The following is a 19,307-nucleotide window of genomic DNA, read 5'->3' as shown; positions in this document are numbered from 1 at the left end:
CCTATTCACCCCCCCTCTAGTCGATATAACGCACTTTCAATGGCAAGCTGTGATGGCCGCAACCAATGCAAACACACAGCTGATCATGCAAATTCTTCAAGAGTGCAATCAAGGCAGTCAAGGGAATCAAGGCAGCAATCAGAGTCACTTTGCTACACTCAACCAGTTCCTTGCTAACGGGCCAAAGACTTTCAGCAATTGTGTTGAGGCAACCGATGCTGACGATTGGCTTGTGGATCTGTGTAAGTATTTCGAGTGCAGTAATGTCAGGTCTGAGGACTTTGTCAAGTTCGCTTCCTTCCAACTCAAAGATCAAGCTGCAGAATGGTTCCAGCAGTACAAGGACTCCAGAGGTGGACGTGTTATCACTTGGGATGATTTCCGTCGAGATTTCCGAGCTCATCATATTCCGCAGAGTGTGGTTGAAAGCAAGCGTGAGGAATTCCGCAATCTGAAGCAAGGCTCTTTGTCTGTCTATGACTACAACAAGTTATTCCAGAAGCTTGTCCGCTTTGCCAAGTAGGACGTGCCTGATGAGAAGAGCATGATATACCAGTTCAGGGGTGGTCTCAGAGAAGATATTCAGCTCGCTCTTGTTCTCTTTGAGCCCTTGAGGTACGATGAGTTCTACAACATGGCACTGAATCAAGAGGCTGCTCAGTTGAGGTGTGATGCTTCCAGGAAGAGAGTCAGAGATGTTACTCCTTCCTCTACTCAAGTGGCCAAGCAGCAGAAGTTTTGGCTTCCTCCTCCTCCGTTTCGTCAGCCGTTTCAGCAGAAGAGCAAAGGTGGCAGTGGTTCTTCCAACCCACCCAACCCTGGCTTTCAGAACAAGACTTCGTCTCAAGCTCCAAGATCAAGTGCTCCGTATCACTGTCCGCTTTCTGAGGTCACGTGCAACAAGTGCCAACAGAAGGGTCACTATGCCAACAAGTGTTTCAACCAGAGGCGTCTTCCTCCTCCTCCTGTCAGATCGGCAAGTACAGCTGTGGTCAAGCATAACCCCAAGCATGCCAAGGTCAATTTGATGAATGCAGCTCAGGCAGAGGACTCGTCAGATGTGATCATGGGTAACCTTCCTGTTAATGATATTCCTGCAAGAGTTCTTTTTGACACGGGTGCATCGCATTGTTTCATGTCAAAGCCATTTTTTACCAAGCCTGAGTTCGTTTCTTCTCATTTGGGTAAACAAATGGATATCGTTTCTCCTGGCAAATGTTTGAGTGCTAGTCTGGAGGTGCCAGATGTTACTATCACGTTGGGCGACTACAAGTTCCTTTCTTCCCCAATGGTTCTTGGTAACTCGGATATTGATCTTATTTTCAGGATGGATTGGCTTTCTAAGCACAAGGCTCAGCTTGATTGTGCTGCCAGGCAGATTCAATTGACTCATTCGTCTGAGGATGTAATTGTCTTTGCCGCTCGGGATAATACCATTCGTCTGTTTTCTCTCAATGAGAAGGGTGAATTGGATGCCATCTCTCAAATTCTAGTCGTTTGCGAATATCAAGACGTCTTTCCAGAAGAGCTCCCAGGAATGCCTCCGCACCGGCCAGTTGAATTCGTTATTGATCTTGAGCCTGGCACGGAACCTGTGTGCAAACGTCCTTACAAGCTCGGACCAGAAGAGTTGAAGGAGCTGAAGAAGCAACTCGATGAGCAAGAAAGAATGGGTCTCATCCGGCCTAGTTCTTCTCCGTGGGGTTGTGGTGTTCTTTTTGTGAAGAAGAAGGATGGAACGGACCGACTTTGTGTTGATTACCGTCCAGTGAACAAGAAGACCATCAAAAACAAATACCCACTTCCCAACATCAATGAGTTGTTCGAACAACTCAAAGGTGCTCAAGTATTCTCCAAGCTTGATCTCCGTATGGGTTATCACCAGATTCGCATTCGTGAAGAAGATATTCCCAAGACAGCATTCAGAACAAGCTTTGGTTCATATGAATACACTGTCATGTCTTTTGGCCTCGCCAACGCTCCTCCAACGTTCTCTCGCATGATGAACTTCATCTTCAACGCCTACACCAATGACTTCGTTTTGGTCTATCTCGACGACATTCTGGTTTTCTCCAAGAACAAGGAAGATCATGCCAAGCACTTGCGTTTGGTTCTTGATAAGCTCAGAGAACATCAGTTCTACGCCAAGTTCTCCAAGTGTGAATTTTGGCTCGATGAGGTTCTTTATCTTGGTCATATCATCTCTGCCAAGGGCATTTCCGTGAATCCCGAGAAGGTGTCCGCAATTGTGAATTGGGAACCTCCTCAGAACGTGAAGCAACTCCGCAGTTTTCTCAGTCTCGCAAGCTATTGCCGAAGATTCGTTGAAAACTTTTCTAAGATTGCGAAGCCTCTCTCAAATCTTCTTCAGAAGCACGTCAAGTACGTTTGGTCTCCAGAGTGTGATATTGCTTTCAACACTTTGAAAGAGAAGTTGATCACTGCTCCAGTTCTGACTCCGCCTGATGAATCCAAGCTGTACGAGGTCTTTTATGATGCCTCTCTCCAAGGTCTTGGCGCAGTATTGATGCAAGAGAAGAAAGTGGTTGCTTATACATCTCGCCAGTTGAAGCCTAATGAGAAGAACTACCCCACTCATGATCTCGAGTTGGCGGCAGTTGTGCATGCTCTTTTGACTTGGAGACATCTTCTATTGGGAAGAAAAGTGGACGTTTTCACTGATCACAAGAGTCTCAAGTACATCTTCACTCAGCCTAATCTCAACCTCAGGCAAACTCGATGGGTCGAAATGATTCAAGAGTATAATCCGAGTATTGAGTACACTCCAGGCAGGGCCAATGTGATTGCTGACGCTTTGAGCAGAAAGGCCTACTGCAACAGTCTGATTCTTAAGCCTTATCAACCCGAGCTTTGTGAAGCTTTCCGCAAACTTAATCTGCAAGTTGTTCCTCAAGGTTTCCTCGCCAACCTTCAAGTCTCTCCTACCTTAGAAGACCAGATTCGCCAAGCCCAGCTTCTTGATGCTATGGTGAAAAAGGTGAAGATTGGGATTGCCAAGAGTCAGTCCAAGTACAAGTGCTACCGCCTTGATGACAAGGACACTCTCTTCTTCGAGGATCGTATTGTTGTGCCCAAAGGTGAAGTTCGTAAAGTGATCATGAACGAGGCTCACAATTCTCTCCTTTCCATCCACCCTGGGAGCACGAAGATGTATCAGGACCTCAAGCAAGCTTATTGGTGGACTCGAATGAAGCGCGAGATCGCTCAATTCGTGAATGAATGTGATGTCTGCAGAAGAGTGAAGGCAGAACACCAAAGGCCAGCTAGTCTCCTCCAACCTCTTGCCATTCCAGAATGGAAGTTTGACCACATTGAAATGGACTTCGTGACTAGGTTTCCAAAGTCCAAGCGTGGCAATGATGCTATATTTGTTGTCATTGATAAACTCACCAAAGTGGCTCACTTTCTGCCTATCAAAGAGTCGATCACTGCAGCTCAATTGGCGGAACTCTATACCTCTCGTATTGTCTCTCTGCACGGTATTCCTCAAGTGATATCTTCAGACGTGGCAGCATCTTTACCTCGAAGTTTTGGGATTCTTTCCAGAAGGCCATGGGCACTAACATCCGCTTCAGCATAGCTTTCCATCCTCAAACAAGCGGTCAAGTCGAGCGTGTCAACCAGATTCTTGAAGATATGCTCAGGGCTTGTGTGATCTCCTTCGGCATGAAGTGGGAGGATTGTCTTCCTTATGCTGAATTCTCATACAACAACAGTTTTCAAGCAAGTTTGGGCAAGGCCCCATTTGAAATTCTGTATGGCAGGAAGTGTCGTGCCCCTCTCAACTGGTCTGAAACCGGTGAACGTCAGCTGCTGGGTAATGACTTAATCACAGAAGCAGAAGAAATGTGCAAAGTCATTCGTGATAACCTCAAAGCAGCCCAATCCCGCCAGAAGAGCTACTATGATAGTAAGCACCGTGATTTGGCTTTCGAGATCGGAGATCATGTTTACCTCCGTGTCTCTCCTATGAAAGGTACTCGTCGCTTCGGTATCAAAGGGAAGCTTGCCCCTAGATACGTGGGACCTTTCAAGATTGTCAGCAAGAGAGGCGACCTCGCCTATCAACTCGAGCTTCCTTCAAACTTTGCAAATGTTCATGACGTGTTCCATGTCTCTCAGCTTCGAAAGTGCTTCAAGACTCCTGACCGCACCGTCAACTTCGAGGACATTAAGCTCCAAGAAGATCTCTCCTATCATGAGCACCCAGTTGCTATTCTTAAAGAGACTGAACGCAAGACTCGCAACAAGTCGATCAAATTTCTCAAAGTCAAGTGGTCACACCATTCCGACCGTGAAGCTACCTGGGAATGCGAGGATCACCTCCGTTCTGAGTACCCGGAGTTCTTTCAGTCCTAGATCTCGGGACGAGATCTTTTCGTAGTGGTGTAGTGTTGTAACACCCCGGATGTAACTTTCCCTATTTGTACTACAACTCTTGCCGTTTCCGGCGCTAATTTATATTTATTTCTCGGGTTCGGGTCTTTATCTCCGTGTGTTGTTTTCGTTTTCATGCATCTCATATCATGTCATCATGTGCATTGCATTTGCATACGTGTTCATCTCATGCATTCGAGCATTTTCCCCGTTGTCCGTTTTGCATTCCGGCGCTTCGTTCTCCTCCGGTGGTCAATTCTAGCTTTCTTTCGTGTGTGGGGATTAAACATTTCCGGATTGGACCGAGACTTTTCATGCGGCCTTGGTTTACTACCGGTAGACCGCCTGTCAAGTTTCGTATCATTTGGACTTCGTTTGATACTCCAACGGTTAACCGAGGGACCGAAAAGGCCTCGTGTGTGTTGCAGCCCAACACCCCTCCAATTTGGCCCAAAACCCACCAATCTTTGCTCCATCATCTAGATCGTTCGATCACGAACGCGTGGCCGAAAACTGCACCTCATTTGGACTCTCCTACCTCCACTTATGCCTATAAATAGCCCCCTCCATTTTCGGATCATCTCCTCCCACGAAACCCTAGATCCACCCCTCGCGCCCGCCGGACAAATTCCCCGCCGACGGACACGTCCGAATCGCCGCCCCGCCGCCACTTGTCGCCACGCCATTGGCCCGCGCCGCCGCGCCCACATCGCCGCTTCCGCCGGCCCGCAGGCCCGAGGCGGGCCCTCCCCCGCGCCTCGCCGGGCCTGAGGAGCCTCGCCCCGCGCCGCCCGTCTTCCCCGGCCCCGGGCGCCGAAGCTCGCCGGCTCCGCGGGCGACCTCGCCGGAGCCCGCACCGGCCGACCCCGGCCGCCCTTCGCCCGCCTCGCCGGAGCCCGCACCGGCTGACCCCGGCCGCCGTCGCCGCCGTCCTTGCCGGATCCGGCCGGCCCCGCCGTCCTCCTCCTCCTCCCCACGTCCGGCTTCTTCCTCTCCGGCAAGACTCCAGCGTGAACAGTGAAATCCGGCGAACTCCGTTATCCGTGCCGATCCAGATCTGGATCCCGAACGGTTGACTTTTTCCTCAGAAACCCTAATTTTTATGCCTACTTCCACCTGCCGTAACTTTGCATCCGTAGCTCCGATTTGGGCATATAGCATATCAAAATGTTCACCTCGACGAGTACATCATTTCATTCCATTGCATCATTTTCATTTGAGTTCATCTTGATGCCCAAAATGCTGTTAGAAGGAGGCTTCGTGAGTTAATTGTCAGATCTGCTAGTTCATCTTAGACTTTTGTCATTTTTGCCATGATTATTGTGTGCATGCTATGCCTGTGAGTCCTTCATATGTTTCGTTAAGGATTTTGTCTTCTTTCCAGTGGTGCAACCCATGCATTTTTAGGATGTGTGTGGTGACTTGTGCAAGCTTGCAAAGTGAGGCACCCGGGAAATCTGTTTTCAGGGACTTAGTAGTTTTCACTAAGTCTGGGATTATTTAGTTCATGATGCCATATGTTCAGCTTGTTTCCTAGTGATCTGTACCTCTTTTGAGGATGATCAGTAAAGGAGTTTTGTTAATCATGTTATTCTCTATCCATCGATGTCTTTACTTGCAATTATGGAGCACCATAGCTTGAGTCAATCGAGCTCTACTTTTGCTTCGTGGTGAATCTGGGCAGATCGTCAACTCGTTTGCGATTTTGCCGATGTTATTGTAGTTGATCCGTGCATGCTATGACATTGTTCTTGCCATGTATAGCTAGAATTTTGTACCTTATTAATAGATGTATGCCTGCCTTTCCATGACTTGCACCGTGGTGAGTGCATCGAGCTCGTTTACATGCCTTCGTGAGTTATATTTCAGCATGTCTCAGTTTTCACTAAGTTTGAAAACTGATTGTGTTTTTGCTATGTTCGTGAGCCCGTTAGTATATTTTGTGAACCCTTTTGGCCCCAGGTCACTTTGTGTCTTTTGTTAATCTTGTTGAGTAGCTCCATGCCATTTTATTACTTGTCTTAATCAGGTCATGTATCATGTTGTTTTGCTGCTCCGAAGAGGGCTTCGTGATCTGAAATTTCAGACAAGTGTTAATTTCACTAAGTCTGAGATCTGTTTTGCATTTGCGTTTTTGACATGCTTGTTTAAATCTCTTAATGGATGAATTGGCCGAGGCTCAGTGCTAGTCTTTTGTTAAGCATCTTGTGTGCGTCCCTGCCATGTATTTTGTTGTCATGTTTGGTGGCTGTAGCATGTTCATCTCGTTGCATTTAGATGCCTACTTGCTGTAAATTGCAGACCGGTGTCATTCTTAAAACGCTTGCCATTTCCAAACCGTAACTCCGATTCCGGCGTTTTTTATATCGTTTTCAAGCGATTTCATCTCATATTTCCAGTGGCACCCTTGGAATTCCAAGTTGAGGCCAGGTTCATGCATTTCCTGTCATATCTTGCATTTTGCATTCCGCGTCGCATCCCGCATAGCATATCATCATTTCATCATATTGCTTGGTCTTGCACGTGGTTGATTGTATCCTTGTTGCTTGTTTGTCTTGTTGGGTAGAGCCGGGAGACGAGTTCGCTAACAAGGAGCCCGTTGAGTTCGCTTGTGAGGATCCAGTCAACTCTGATAACTGTGCAGGCAAGATGATCATACCCTCGAAATCACTACTATCTTTGCTATGCTAGTTTGCTCGCTCTTTTGCTATGCCAATGCTACGATGCCTACCTTTTGCTTGTCAGCCTCCCAATTGCAATTTCAAACCTCTAACCCACCTTGTCCTAGCAAATCGTTGATTGGCTATGTTACCGCTTTGCTCAGCCCCTCTTATAGCGTTGCTAGTTGCAGGTGAAGATTGGAGGTCGTTCCTTGTTGGAACATCTTTTATTTACTTGTTGGGATATCATTATATTGCCATGATTATCTTAATGCATCTATAGACTTGGTGAAGGGTGGAAGGCTCGGCCTCTCGCCTAGTGTTTTGTTCCACTCTTGCCGCCCTAGTTTCCGTCATATCGGTGTTATGTTCCTGGATTTTGCGTTCCTTACGCGGTTGGGTTATAATGGGAACCCCTTGATAGTTCGCCTTGATTAAAGCTTTTCCAGCAATGCCCAACCTTGGTTTTACCATTCGCCACCTATCCTCTTTTTCCCTTGGGTTACCGGAGCCCAAGGGTCATCTTGTTTTAACCCCCCCGGGCCAGTGCTCCCTCTGAGTGTTGGTCCGAACCGGGCAGCCTGCGGGGCCACCTCGGGGAAACTTGAGGGTTGGTTTTACTCGTAGCTTGACCTATCTGAGTGTGCCCTGAGAACGAGATATGTGCAGCTCCTATCGGGATTTGTCGGCACATTCGGGCGGTGTTGCTAGACTTGTTTTAACCTGTCGAAGTGTCTTGAGTTACCGAGATACCGAGTCTGATCGGAACGTCTTGGGAGGAGGTCTATTCCTTCGTTGACCGTGAGAGCTTGTCATGGGCTAAGTTGGGACTCCCCTGCAGGGATTGAACTTTCGAAAGCCGTGCCCGCGGTTATGGGCAGATGGGAATTTGTTAATGTCCGGTTGTAGATAACTTGAATTAAACTTAATTAAAATGAATCAACCGCGTGTGTTACCGTGATGGCCCCTTTCTGGCGGAGTCCGAGAAGTGGACACGGAGTTGGAGTTATGCTTGCGCAGGTTGTTCTTCTAGATTCTCGCTCGCGCTTTGCCTCCTCTTCTCGCTCTCTTTTGCGTATAAGATAGCCACCATATATGCTAGTCGCTTGCTGCAGCTCCACATATATTTGCCTTATCCTTCCTATAAGCTTAAATAGTCTTGATCGCGAGGGTGCGAGATTGCTGAGTCCCCGTGGCTCACAGATACTATAATTCCATATGCAGGTCCAGGTGATTTCGCTCCAGGTGACGAGTACGAGCTCAAGTGGGAGTTCGACGAGGAATCTCAGCGTTATTATGTTTCCTTTCCCGATGATCAGTAGTGGTGCCTAGTTGGGGTTCGATTCAGGGCCTTGTCGCATGTTGGGTTTTCTTCTATTTTGGCGCCGTAGTCGGGCCATGAGTGTTTGTATGATGGATGTTATTTATGTACTTTGATGTGACGTGGCGAGTGTAAGCCAACTATGTTCTCCCCCTTTTATTATATATTACATGGGATGCTGTAATGATTGCCTGACTTGCGACATTGCTTTCAATGCGGTTATGTCTCTAAGTCGTGCCTTGACACGTGGGAGCTATAGCCGCATCGAGGGCGTTACATACACGCCCAAAACGGAGCCACAGATGCACAGATATGGCATGATGAAAAACGCTAAAAATGCTGGGGACTTGGTAGAAAAACAACCTCCTGGAAAAGTCAACGGGCGGAGTGGATCGGGTCGGGCGAGGCGGAGCGGATCGGGCCAAGCCGAGGCAGAGGAGGACCCGGGTGACGGAGACGGCGGCTCCGGCGAGGTCGTCGCCGGCGGGGTGGAGGATCCGGCCGGGCTCGGGCTCCCGTGGCCGGATCTGGCGGTGGGCGGCGGCGGAGCTCCTCCGGCGAGCTCGGGCGGATCCGGGGCGGCGAGGAAGGGCGGAGCAAGGCGGCGGTCGGCGAGGTCCGGTGGGCGAGGCGGGAGAAATGCGCGGCGGCGGGGAAGGCCGGCGACGAGACGCGAGGCGGCGGCGCAAGAGAGGACTGGGCGGCGCAGATCTGGTCTCCCGCGGGCTCGGGCGGCGGCGGCGGATGGGCCCCGTGAGCCGGCTGCAGGCCGCGCGGGCCTGTGGCGACGGAGGGTGCGGTGAGGACGGTGGGGGACACGTGGCGCGATCTGATTCGCCGCGGGCGCGGGTGCGGGTGTGTCCGGCCGAAACGGACACGTCCAGTGGCGCAGAGGGACTAGGTTTAGGGTTAGGGATCCGGAATTTCGGGGAGGAGATGCCTTTTATAGGTGGAGGGAGCTAGGAGGCTCCAAATTGAGCATTGTTTGCGGCCACGCGATCGTGATCGAACGACCGAGGTGATGGAAGGGGTTTAGATGGGTTTTGGGCCACTTTGGAGGGGTGTTGGGCTGCAACACAGATGAGGCCTTCTCGGTTCCTCGGTTAACCGTTGGAGTATCAAACGAAGTCCAAATGGCACGAAACATGACAGGCGGTCTAACGGTAGTAAACCAAGGCCGCTTGGCAAGTCTCGGTCCAATCCGAGAACGTTTAACACCCGCACACGAAAAGAGGCAAAAGGGGACACCGGAGGACATAGGAGCGCCGGAATGCAAAACGGACAACGGGGAAAATGCTCGGATGCATGAGACAAACACGTATGCAAATGCGATGCACATGATGACATGATATGAGATGCATGACAAAGACAAAAGCAACACGAAGACAAAAACCCAACAACGAGGAAATATCATAACTTAGTGCCCGAAATGGCAAGAGTTGGAATACAAATATGGCAGGTTACATACGGGGTGTTACACTACTGAGGAGGAAGTAAGCTCCAAGAAGAAGGTGCTGAAAAAGGAGTATGGCACAACTGCTACAGTTAAGCCAGGGATGAATAAGAAGGATCTAGCAAGAAGGATTCCTATGTCAAAGTCCAGAGCCTCTACTCAAGAAACCATGGAGTTCACTCTTGAACCCAAAGAGGTTGGAGAAGGCAGGAAGAGAAAGGAGAGGGTCAAGAAGACCACTACCAGAGTTCTAGGGAGATCATCCATGTTCAAGGATACCACAGAAGAAGAGGAAGAGGAAGAGAATGCTCCAGCAACTAAAGCTCGGAAGCTTATGGGAGATGCGATTAAGTCAGGGGCTGCAACATCAAAGCCCAAAGCTGCTCCCAAAGCTCAAGCTCAGAAGCCCACTAAGCCCAAGAGGAACACCAGAGGTATTCCTACTGAAGAGAAGAACAAGGCCCCAGTGCCTGAAGCTGAAGAAGAGGATGATGAATCCCATGTGTTGAGAAAGTTGAAACCCAAGATCCCAGACCACAGTGATACTCATCTAGTGGCTGAAGACATGCACATCGGAAAAAATGCTGGACTGAGATTGTGGAGACAGTCTGATCCCTATGCTGTGAGGAGAAGAACTGCAGTTGACTACAGGTTCCACAAAAAATAACAGCAAGATTTCTATGAGACAATTTTACTCGACAAGAAGCCCATTGTTTGTGACATGAGATGGGTTGATAGGGAATTCATCAAGGAGAATGAGAATCACTTCCCAGGAGTATATGACAGCTTCAAAGCATGTGGAGTAGATGACTTTGTTGGACAGAAGCTCACAAAATGGAATGATGAGCTGATCATGCAGTTTTACTCCACTGCTCACTTTTACCCAAATAGGAAGATCATATGGATGTCTGAAGGTACTAGGTACTGGTCCACTGTTGGAGAATGGGCCAAACTGATAAATGCCCCAGAGAAACATGAGGATGACTTGGATGTGTATGCCAAGAAGAAGAAAGACCACAACACTATGGCAAACATGTACAAGGAGATCCCAGATAAAGCTTTGGAGACTCACAAGCTTGGATCAATACATTACTTGTTGTCTGGTCTGCCTACCATCAACTGGATCCTAAGGCACACATTGCTACCCAAGTCATCAGATCACAAGATGATCATAGGGCATGCTATCAACCTGCTACAAATTTTTTATGTCCCTCAGAAGTTCAAGGTCATGAGTCTGATTGTAGAGACAATCAAGAGGACATCTGCTGACCAGAAGAGAAGCTGTGGGTATGCTCCACACATTCAGGAGCTCATCAACTCCAAGATGGGCACAGGAACATATCTGTTGGATAAGGAGCATCTACCCTTATCCTGATTTTGAAGACAATACTGTAGTGATGAATGAGGAGGAACCATCATTAGCTCAAGCACAGGAGAAGAGAGCCAAAGCAAAGGCTGGGAAAACTGCCAAGATGCCAAGTATTGAAGAGGCATCTCAAGTTTTCCTCAAGAGCAAGCAAGATCAACTTGCATATATGATCCAGTCTACACTGAGGATTGAGAAGGGCTTGGCCACCCTGACTCAAAACCAGGAGAGCTTGGAGAGGATCGTAGAAACCAAATTTTATGATCTCGATCCGAAGGTAACTGTGATTCAAACAGCAGTTGAGCAGCTCCAGGAGGAAGCAGAAGAGAAGAGAGGGAAGGCAACTACTGATGCATTTCAGCGAGTGCCTAGAGGACAGAGGTGTGCTGCGGTGCATGTACCTGATACAAGAGCAACAGCATCAACACCAGCAGCTACAGCCTCAGTACCACCTCCAGCAGCCACTCCACCAGCTTCAACTACATTAACGGATGCCTTCATCCTTGGAGTTATCTCTACACCACCTCCCGAAGACCAAGCCTGAGAGACGCATATCACTATGCATATTTGAACTTTTTGGTAATTTGTTGCCAAAAGGGGAGAAATATGTATAGATCATAGGCTTCGAGAGAGTGTTTTGCTTCTTTGCTTTTGGTTGAACTTTTTATTGTGTGCCTGTGAGAGATACTTTATGTCCTTGTGTGAGACAATTGTGTGATCATGTGATTGATCATATGCTACTTTAATGCTTGCTTGGATGATATTATCCTCTATTTTCTTATATGATCGTTCACTTTGCTTGGTGATGAGTGCATGCTTTTAAGTTATATCATTTTGAGAGCTCCACCAAGATGTCTGTGACATGTAAGAGTAACCCATGATCCTAATCGATTGTTCATTTGCATTCAAAAGCCAATTTTAAATAATGCACAAATTAGGGGGAGTTCTTGCTTATCACATACTTCTGAAAGCGACGATGTATTTCAATCTTATAATCATTTGTCGAAGTTTTGATCTATATGTTGTCATCAATTACCAAAAAGGGGTAGATTGAAAGTGCAACTATCCCTGGGTGGTTTTGGAAATTCCTAACAACATATAGCTCATTGAGCTAATACTATTGCAAGATAAATATTTCAGGAAAGCTCAATGATTGGCATGGCATGGATTAGAAATGTGGACCCCTCAAAATGCTAAGGACAAAAGATTGGCTCGAGCTCTAAATCTCAAGACTCTACTTTTTACCTTTTAGTATCCAAGATCACATTGAGTCCATAGGAAAAGCCAATACTATTAAAAGGGAATGAGGTGTTGCTTAATGGGTTACTTACTCAAAATGCTTAGTGATATGCTCCAAAACCCTCAACCACCTTCTCATATCCACATATGTCCCAAACCAAAAGTCAAACTCGGCCCCACCGAAACTTTCCATCCGGCGCCACCGAGTTTAGTTGACATAGCCACTGCCATAAAACCCTAGTCTTTTCGGTCTCACCGATAGGGATCTCGGTCTCACCGAGATGGGATTGCAAACTCTCTGTTTCCCTTCGTAACGTTTCGGTCCAACCGAGATGAGCGATCGGTCCCACCGAGTTCGCAATGCAAACTCTCTATTTCCCCTTCGTAACATTTTGGTCCAACCGAGATGAGCGAATCGGTACCACCGAGTTTGCCTGACCAACTCTCTGGTTAGCTTATTATCAAAATCGGTCCCATCGAGTTTGTGTAATCGGCCTCACCGAGATTACGTTATGCCCTAACCCTAATGAAATCGGTCCCACCGAGTTGACGTGTCGGTCCCACCAAAAATCCTAATGTTCACATTTTGAACTAAATCGGTCCGACCGAGTTTCATGATTCGGTCTCACCAAGTTTGGTAAACTGTGTGTAATGGTTAGATTTTGTGTGGAGGCTATATATAACCCTCCACCCACTCTTCATTCATGGAGAGAGCCATCAAAACATGCCTACACTTCCATCATACATTTTCTGAGAGAGAACCACCTACACTTGTGTTGAGGTCAAGATATTCCATTCCAACCACATAAATCTTGATCTCTAGCCTTCCGAAGTTGCTTTCCACTCAAATCATATTTCCACCAAATCCAATCCTATGAGAGAGAGTTGAGTGTTGGGGAGACTATCATTTGAAGCACAAGAGCAAGGAGTTCATCATCAACACACCATTTATTACCTTTCAGAGAGTGGTGTCTCCTAGATTGGTTAGGTGTCACTTGAGAGCCTCCGTCAAGATTGTGGAGTTGAACCATGGAATTTGTATGGGCAAGGAGATCACCTACTTCGTGAAGATCTACCCTAGTGAGGCAAGTCCTTCGTGGGCGATGGCCATGGTGGGATAGACAAGGTTGCTTCTTCATGGACCCTTCGTGGGTGGAGCCCTCCGTGGACTCGCTCAACCGTTACCCTTCATGGGTTGAAGTCTCCATCAACGTGGATGTACGATAGCACCACCTATAGAAACCACGCCAAAAATCTCCGTGTCGACATTGCATTTGCTCCCTCCAAACTCCTCCCTTTTACCTGCATGTGCAATGTTTTACATTCCGCTACTATACTCTTAGACTTGCATGTGTAGGTTGTTTACTTGACTAGTGCTAAGTTGCTAAAATCTGCCAAGACTTAAAACTGGGAAAAGGCTAGATTTTTATTTTGTCAAGTAGTCTAATCACCCCCCCCCCCTCTAGACATACTTTCGATCCTACACATGCAGATTGTTTTCACACGGGGAGGAATGGTGGGACTACCGGAGGGTGAAGAAGAGTCAAGCATGCAAATTGTTTTCACACATGGAGAGGAAAATATTTGAAGGCGAACGAGCTTCCTGCAGGTATGGGAACGGTGGATAAGTCATCTTATTACGTTCTGCACTGCGACCAAGGTGTTGACAACAGATTTGCTAATTAATATCATTGCATACAATGAACTGACCACTGCATGCCGGGCTAGCTAGTCTCAAGTCATTAAAAACATACATGCCCACACATGTTCAGATTTCAAGGTGCACCAAATTACTGCATGCAAGAATTTAGAGAATATTGACTAATGCATGTAAAAATTCTTTGTCAGTTAGTGTTCAGGCATGCATGCAATGCAATAATGCATTGGTAAACACATTTTTTTGTGAAGAACGAGAGCATTAATTGAGTACTTTTGCAGACTACAAAAACTATTCCACCGCCTCTATCTTGGTAATAGTATGTGACATTTTTTAATCGAGCCCTTTAAACTTGAAGGGAGGTAGTAGTACTCTTGTAGCTAACTTTGTTGTGATGACTATATATAACATGACAGTATCATAACGCACCTAGACGGAGGAACTAGTCTGCATAGTGCATATAAGTTTTCTCCGAAGTCAAAGTACCTCTACTTTGACCAAACTTATAGAAAATGTATCAACATTCACAATGTCACATCAGTATTTTTATATTCATTATGAAATGTAGTTTCATAAAATATATATTTTGTATTGTAGATACTATTACAAATGCCTGTGCGTTGCACCGGGCAAAAAAAGAGATACAATCTGCTTCATGTGCTATTGTGCAACATTTTTATATCCAATTTAAATAAACATTTATAATTAGGTTAATTTTGGTAAATTTTATTATTTTTAATAAAATTTAACGTTTTCATAAAAATTGAACACTATTTGGGCTTGTCCCAAACAAACACTTCTTTTTTTGAAGTTCACACCCCCACTTTATTAAACTAAATTAGGAATTTCGTCTGATACAACGCTAAGAATACAATAGGGGGAACTGAGTCCCAAAGGACCGATGCTCTACTGCTTATTCGTAAGCGCGTCAGCAAATGGGCAACACCATTTGCTGTCCTTCGGACCCATGTGATCTTGAACTCGCTCAAAGTTCTGATCATGACCTTTACCTCCACCACCACTTGTCCAACGGATGATAAGTTCCGATCCCGATCATTACCCAGATAGTAGGAAATATATCTCATTTCACTCCTTTTCTTCTATTATCAAGTGCTTTTACTAAATTTTATTCATGGATGTTGGTTATAGTGTATAATGCAACCATGCCAGTGACAAGGAGAAGGAGCAAGCGTTGAGGAGTGCAAGAAGCAGGGTAAGATATGTAATTTTTCATATGATCTTAACTGCTTTGCAACATTATTGCATTTCCAAGGATAATCATAGTTACTGATTTTGGTGGTAAAATACATATGCACATGGAATTATTCGTATAGATTGCACAAACATTATAAAGGGCCATCAGACTAATCAAAATTTTAAATAACGACGAATGAGTTATTGCAGACATTATAAAGAAATATCCATGAATGATTTACTGGTTCAGTACATGTAGACATCCTCCTTCAAGACGATCAAGTAGTCCAACTTTCCTGTGTACTAATCTGGGCGTCCAATCTCTGAAAGCTGGGTACTTCACTGCTGGTCGAGTTGTTGTATGGATTTTATTCCAATTTCTTTTCCTCTTCCACATCCGATCCAGTAATCCGTTTCCTTTTTAGTTTGTGATCAGTAGTAGTCTGTTAAAGACACAGATAGTATAAAATCCTCAAATACATCTCTCTGCTGCTTCTAGGCGGACGTGTTCTGGTCGTCCTCATAGCTGCCGGAGAATTCCTCTCGCACGAAAGGAGCCGCATATGGTCACGGATCTCGCTGACGATCTTGTGGTCCCGCACAGCGGCAGCCATATGCCCGGCCTCATCATGATCATACACGCTCTTCTCCTCCATGACCTACGGTACTACGTGAGAATGTTTTGTTACATAACAGGAAAGATCATTTTGCAAGCCCCTAAAGAGCAGGTTTGAGCATCATGCCTGCAACCCAATTCTAAAATTCTCTGCATTATCACTGTCCTTGGCCACAAAAGGAGAACATGCCGAGGCCGACCACATCCATGTCTATGCTATGTAAACGGTGCCATAAGGACCACGGGTAGGACGTCGCAGTAAGGGTGCTGCTCGATGATAGATGCCACACAAGTGCTACCAAGCTGGTCGCTGAACTCTCCAGCCTCTATATTTTACTTTTTTGAATCCAGTTTCGTCGATGTGCACTGAACAGGATACACATTCAGTCCCTCCACACAATGTACAGCCTTACTGACCTGCAAATCAATCAGCCCGCCCACATAACATAATCTTATATCCTAGGAGAAAAGGACATTTTTGAAGTAACTCGACGGCTTTATTCGCACAAACAAAAGAAGCAACTAAAGAGTTTTTCTCCACACAAGAGAAGTAATTAAATCGGTCACACGAACTGAACATGGTAACTAATACTTACTGCAATGCATATCCCATAAGCTTGGTCCAATAATGAAAAGCTTTTGCAGCAACACAGATGAGATGTGGTGCTTCCAACCAAAGAAGACCTGCTATTTAGTTGCTTGTTCAAGGTTCAATTGACGGTCACTGAAATGCGACCAACTGCTGTCACAAAGTAAGACATGAGACGCATCCTGGTACAACCATTACTCCCAGATCGAAGTATGCAATTATAACTATTACCGAATGGCAAAAATCTGGCACAAGAATACCAAGTTATAGCGGGTTCGGGTATAAGCATATGCGACTGATGATCCAAATTCTGAACAAATACTTCTGATGAGCTTAGAATCGATTAAGCTATTGAGATTCATAATGTGTGTCAAGATTTTAACAGAGAAAGCATCAGTGTATTGGAACCTGACTACTGGTCCCTTGTTTTGTTTTTCATGATTGCAGAAGCTTAAGTACTTGAGCTATCTACAAAAAACACTAAAACTACTTACGAATCCACTGCACATCTATCAAGGTAAATCATACTGTAGGTGTTGGCATCTATGATCATTCCCCTATTCATATTCTGCAACTCCGGTCACACATATAAGATAAGCTTTTTGTTCACATACTAACAGAATTGTAGCTTCTACGAATCTACTTCAAGCACTAAAGACTTGAATCAACTTTCAGAATTGAGTTAACGTGCACAAAATAAAGAGCTGCCTATGGTAAGGTGTCATCTCTATTCTTGAGGTCCAATTAACAGCATAATGGTGATCAACTTAAGCAGCATGTATAACAATATTATGTAATTATGCATCTGAATTGAGGAGACTATAATTACTGATGGTTGGGAACTTGGGAGTGTGTTCAAGGAACATTCTGGAAAATAAATTGCAATGTTGTACTACCTGGTAGTAATCATGATCTCACAACGCATGCTTTGGTGAAGGAAAGACGGACAAAGTACATCGATCTGCAGACCGTATCTAAAATATGATGTTCTTGCTACACTAAATTAGCTTCTTACAAAATTACATGTTGATATGGGTGGAAGAGGGACAGGCACATACCTCACAGTGTTCGGTCAACAATTGTAAGCATAGTTATCGTCCATCTAGTACTGTAGGTTCTCGATCTAGAGTTCAATCCGCACACCACCTACATCTTTCACCTGGATCCGCTTTATAATCGAGGGACTCACAACTATACACGCCTCTACAACACCACACTCTTTCTTATGCAACTTGCTAGTGACAGAGATGACCAAATCAATGGCGCAGATATGTAGTAAAATTCCTGCTTGATTCTTCCAATTGCCTCATCAATATTTCTATTAATTAAACAAAATAACAAAGCAATCACATCATCTATTCATAGAAAGTGACCCAACTTAGATCAAATCCGCCCTCGTCCCTCCTCGGTCCTTGATTTGTACCTCTCTTGCGGTAACCACTCTGTTTCTGTCAAACAAATGGCCCTTGCTGCATCAAATCCTGCATATATAATGGTGACGTCAGTGGCACATTCTGCAGCTGCACTCATATAGGTTAAAAACACACACACAAAATAAGAGGAGGCAGTGCTGACTTAAACACAAGCATAAAATGCTTATATCATAATTTCGAAGACAGGAAATTAACCTCAACCTCAAGCATGCGAAAAGTGTAGTGAAAACTTAAACTACTGAGATTAGTTTCGTCGTATAGCTGGAACCCTCAATCACTTTTTTGCTTGAGGGCTAGAAAAATCACATCCCCTCAATTTCAAACGAAATTTAGGACAATATCATCAATACAGGAAAGATCTGTAAACTACCAAGGGAAGAAACATGAAGTAAACCTATAGTTTGACCACCTAGTGCTCAATTTCACGAACGAAAAGCCTTAAATATTGGTACAAGCATCCAAGTGCACAAGAAAATACCTCACGGCAGAAGATTCATGCTAGAATAGGTCGGTGTTGAAGTAGTGCAGGACGGAATTCGTGGCTGCCTCGAGCCTTCTCCCTAACCTACAGCAGCGGCAATGGTCCTCACCAACGGAGCTTCAGGTCAACTATAATGGCAAGTCAGAAACTTCGCCCGTCCACCCGAGTCGAGCAGGGGAAGGCCGGCGGATGGGAGGCTTGGTAGTGGCCGAATCCGGGGCGCGGCGGAGCGGAGGATGCGGATCTGGGCAAGGGCGGCTAGATCCGGCCGGATTCACGCGGCGCGGCTGCCGGCAAAGCTCGGGACAGCCATGGCGGCGCTGCAATGGGAGGGAGAGAGAGATGGTGAGAGGAAGGGAGGATGAAGAGGGAAAGGAGAAGGCAGGTGCGGCGACGTGACCTGTTCCCGGTGGCGGTGATCTCCGGTGATGCCGGCCGGTGCGGCGAGGCGGCGGAGGAAGATGGGGTCGGGGCGAGCGCCTGGTGCAGAGCTGAGCTCCCTGGCTCGGGCGCATGTGTTTTTGCCCCTAAAACGGACCACGGGTCGAATACACGATAATGCAGGGTTCTTTATGTAAGAACGAAACGTTTTCTCTAATAGGCACTTAAAATAGGACTGCGGGTTGATTCCTAAAAAACATAGGGGCCTTTGTAAAAAAAGGCCGCGACGGTGAACCCGACAAACTCAACCCGTGCTTTATTATTAGAGAAAGATTGACATTTTTAATATAAATTTGGTCAAACTTTGCAAACTTTAACTTGACACAAATCTAATACGGTGAGTAAAAAGGACCAGAGGGAGTATCATGCATGCGGGGTAGGCAAAAACTTGCTCATTTATAGCATGCCGAAGTCTCAAAGGGCGCGACAACACGAGGGAGGCGACAGTCGTGGGAGGCG

At 46.1% G+C, this 19,307-nt stretch overlaps 1 long non-coding RNA gene across 1 annotated transcript; it reads right to left on the bottom strand.

The window, feature by feature from the left end:
* Positions 1-15,294: 15,294 nt before the first annotated feature.
* Positions 15,295-18,956, bottom strand: LOC125536936. The gene is made up of 3 exons (XR_007295365.1): positions 18,405-18,956; positions 16,501-17,974; positions 15,295-16,321 (listed from the first exon to the last, which is right to left on the bottom strand). It is a non-coding gene; the product is annotated as an uncharacterized LOC125536936 (long non-coding RNA).
* Between the last annotated feature and the right edge of the window lie 351 nt (positions 18,957-19,307).

Source organism: Triticum urartu, chromosome 2 (genome assembly GCF_003073215.2).
Source record: "Triticum urartu cultivar G1812 chromosome 2, Tu2.1, whole genome shotgun sequence".
Lineage (NCBI taxonomy): Eukaryota > Viridiplantae > Streptophyta > Magnoliopsida > Poales > Poaceae > Triticum > Triticum urartu.
The sequence above is the reverse complement of the archived record's forward strand: the minus strand, read 5'-3'. Positions and strand labels throughout refer to the sequence as shown.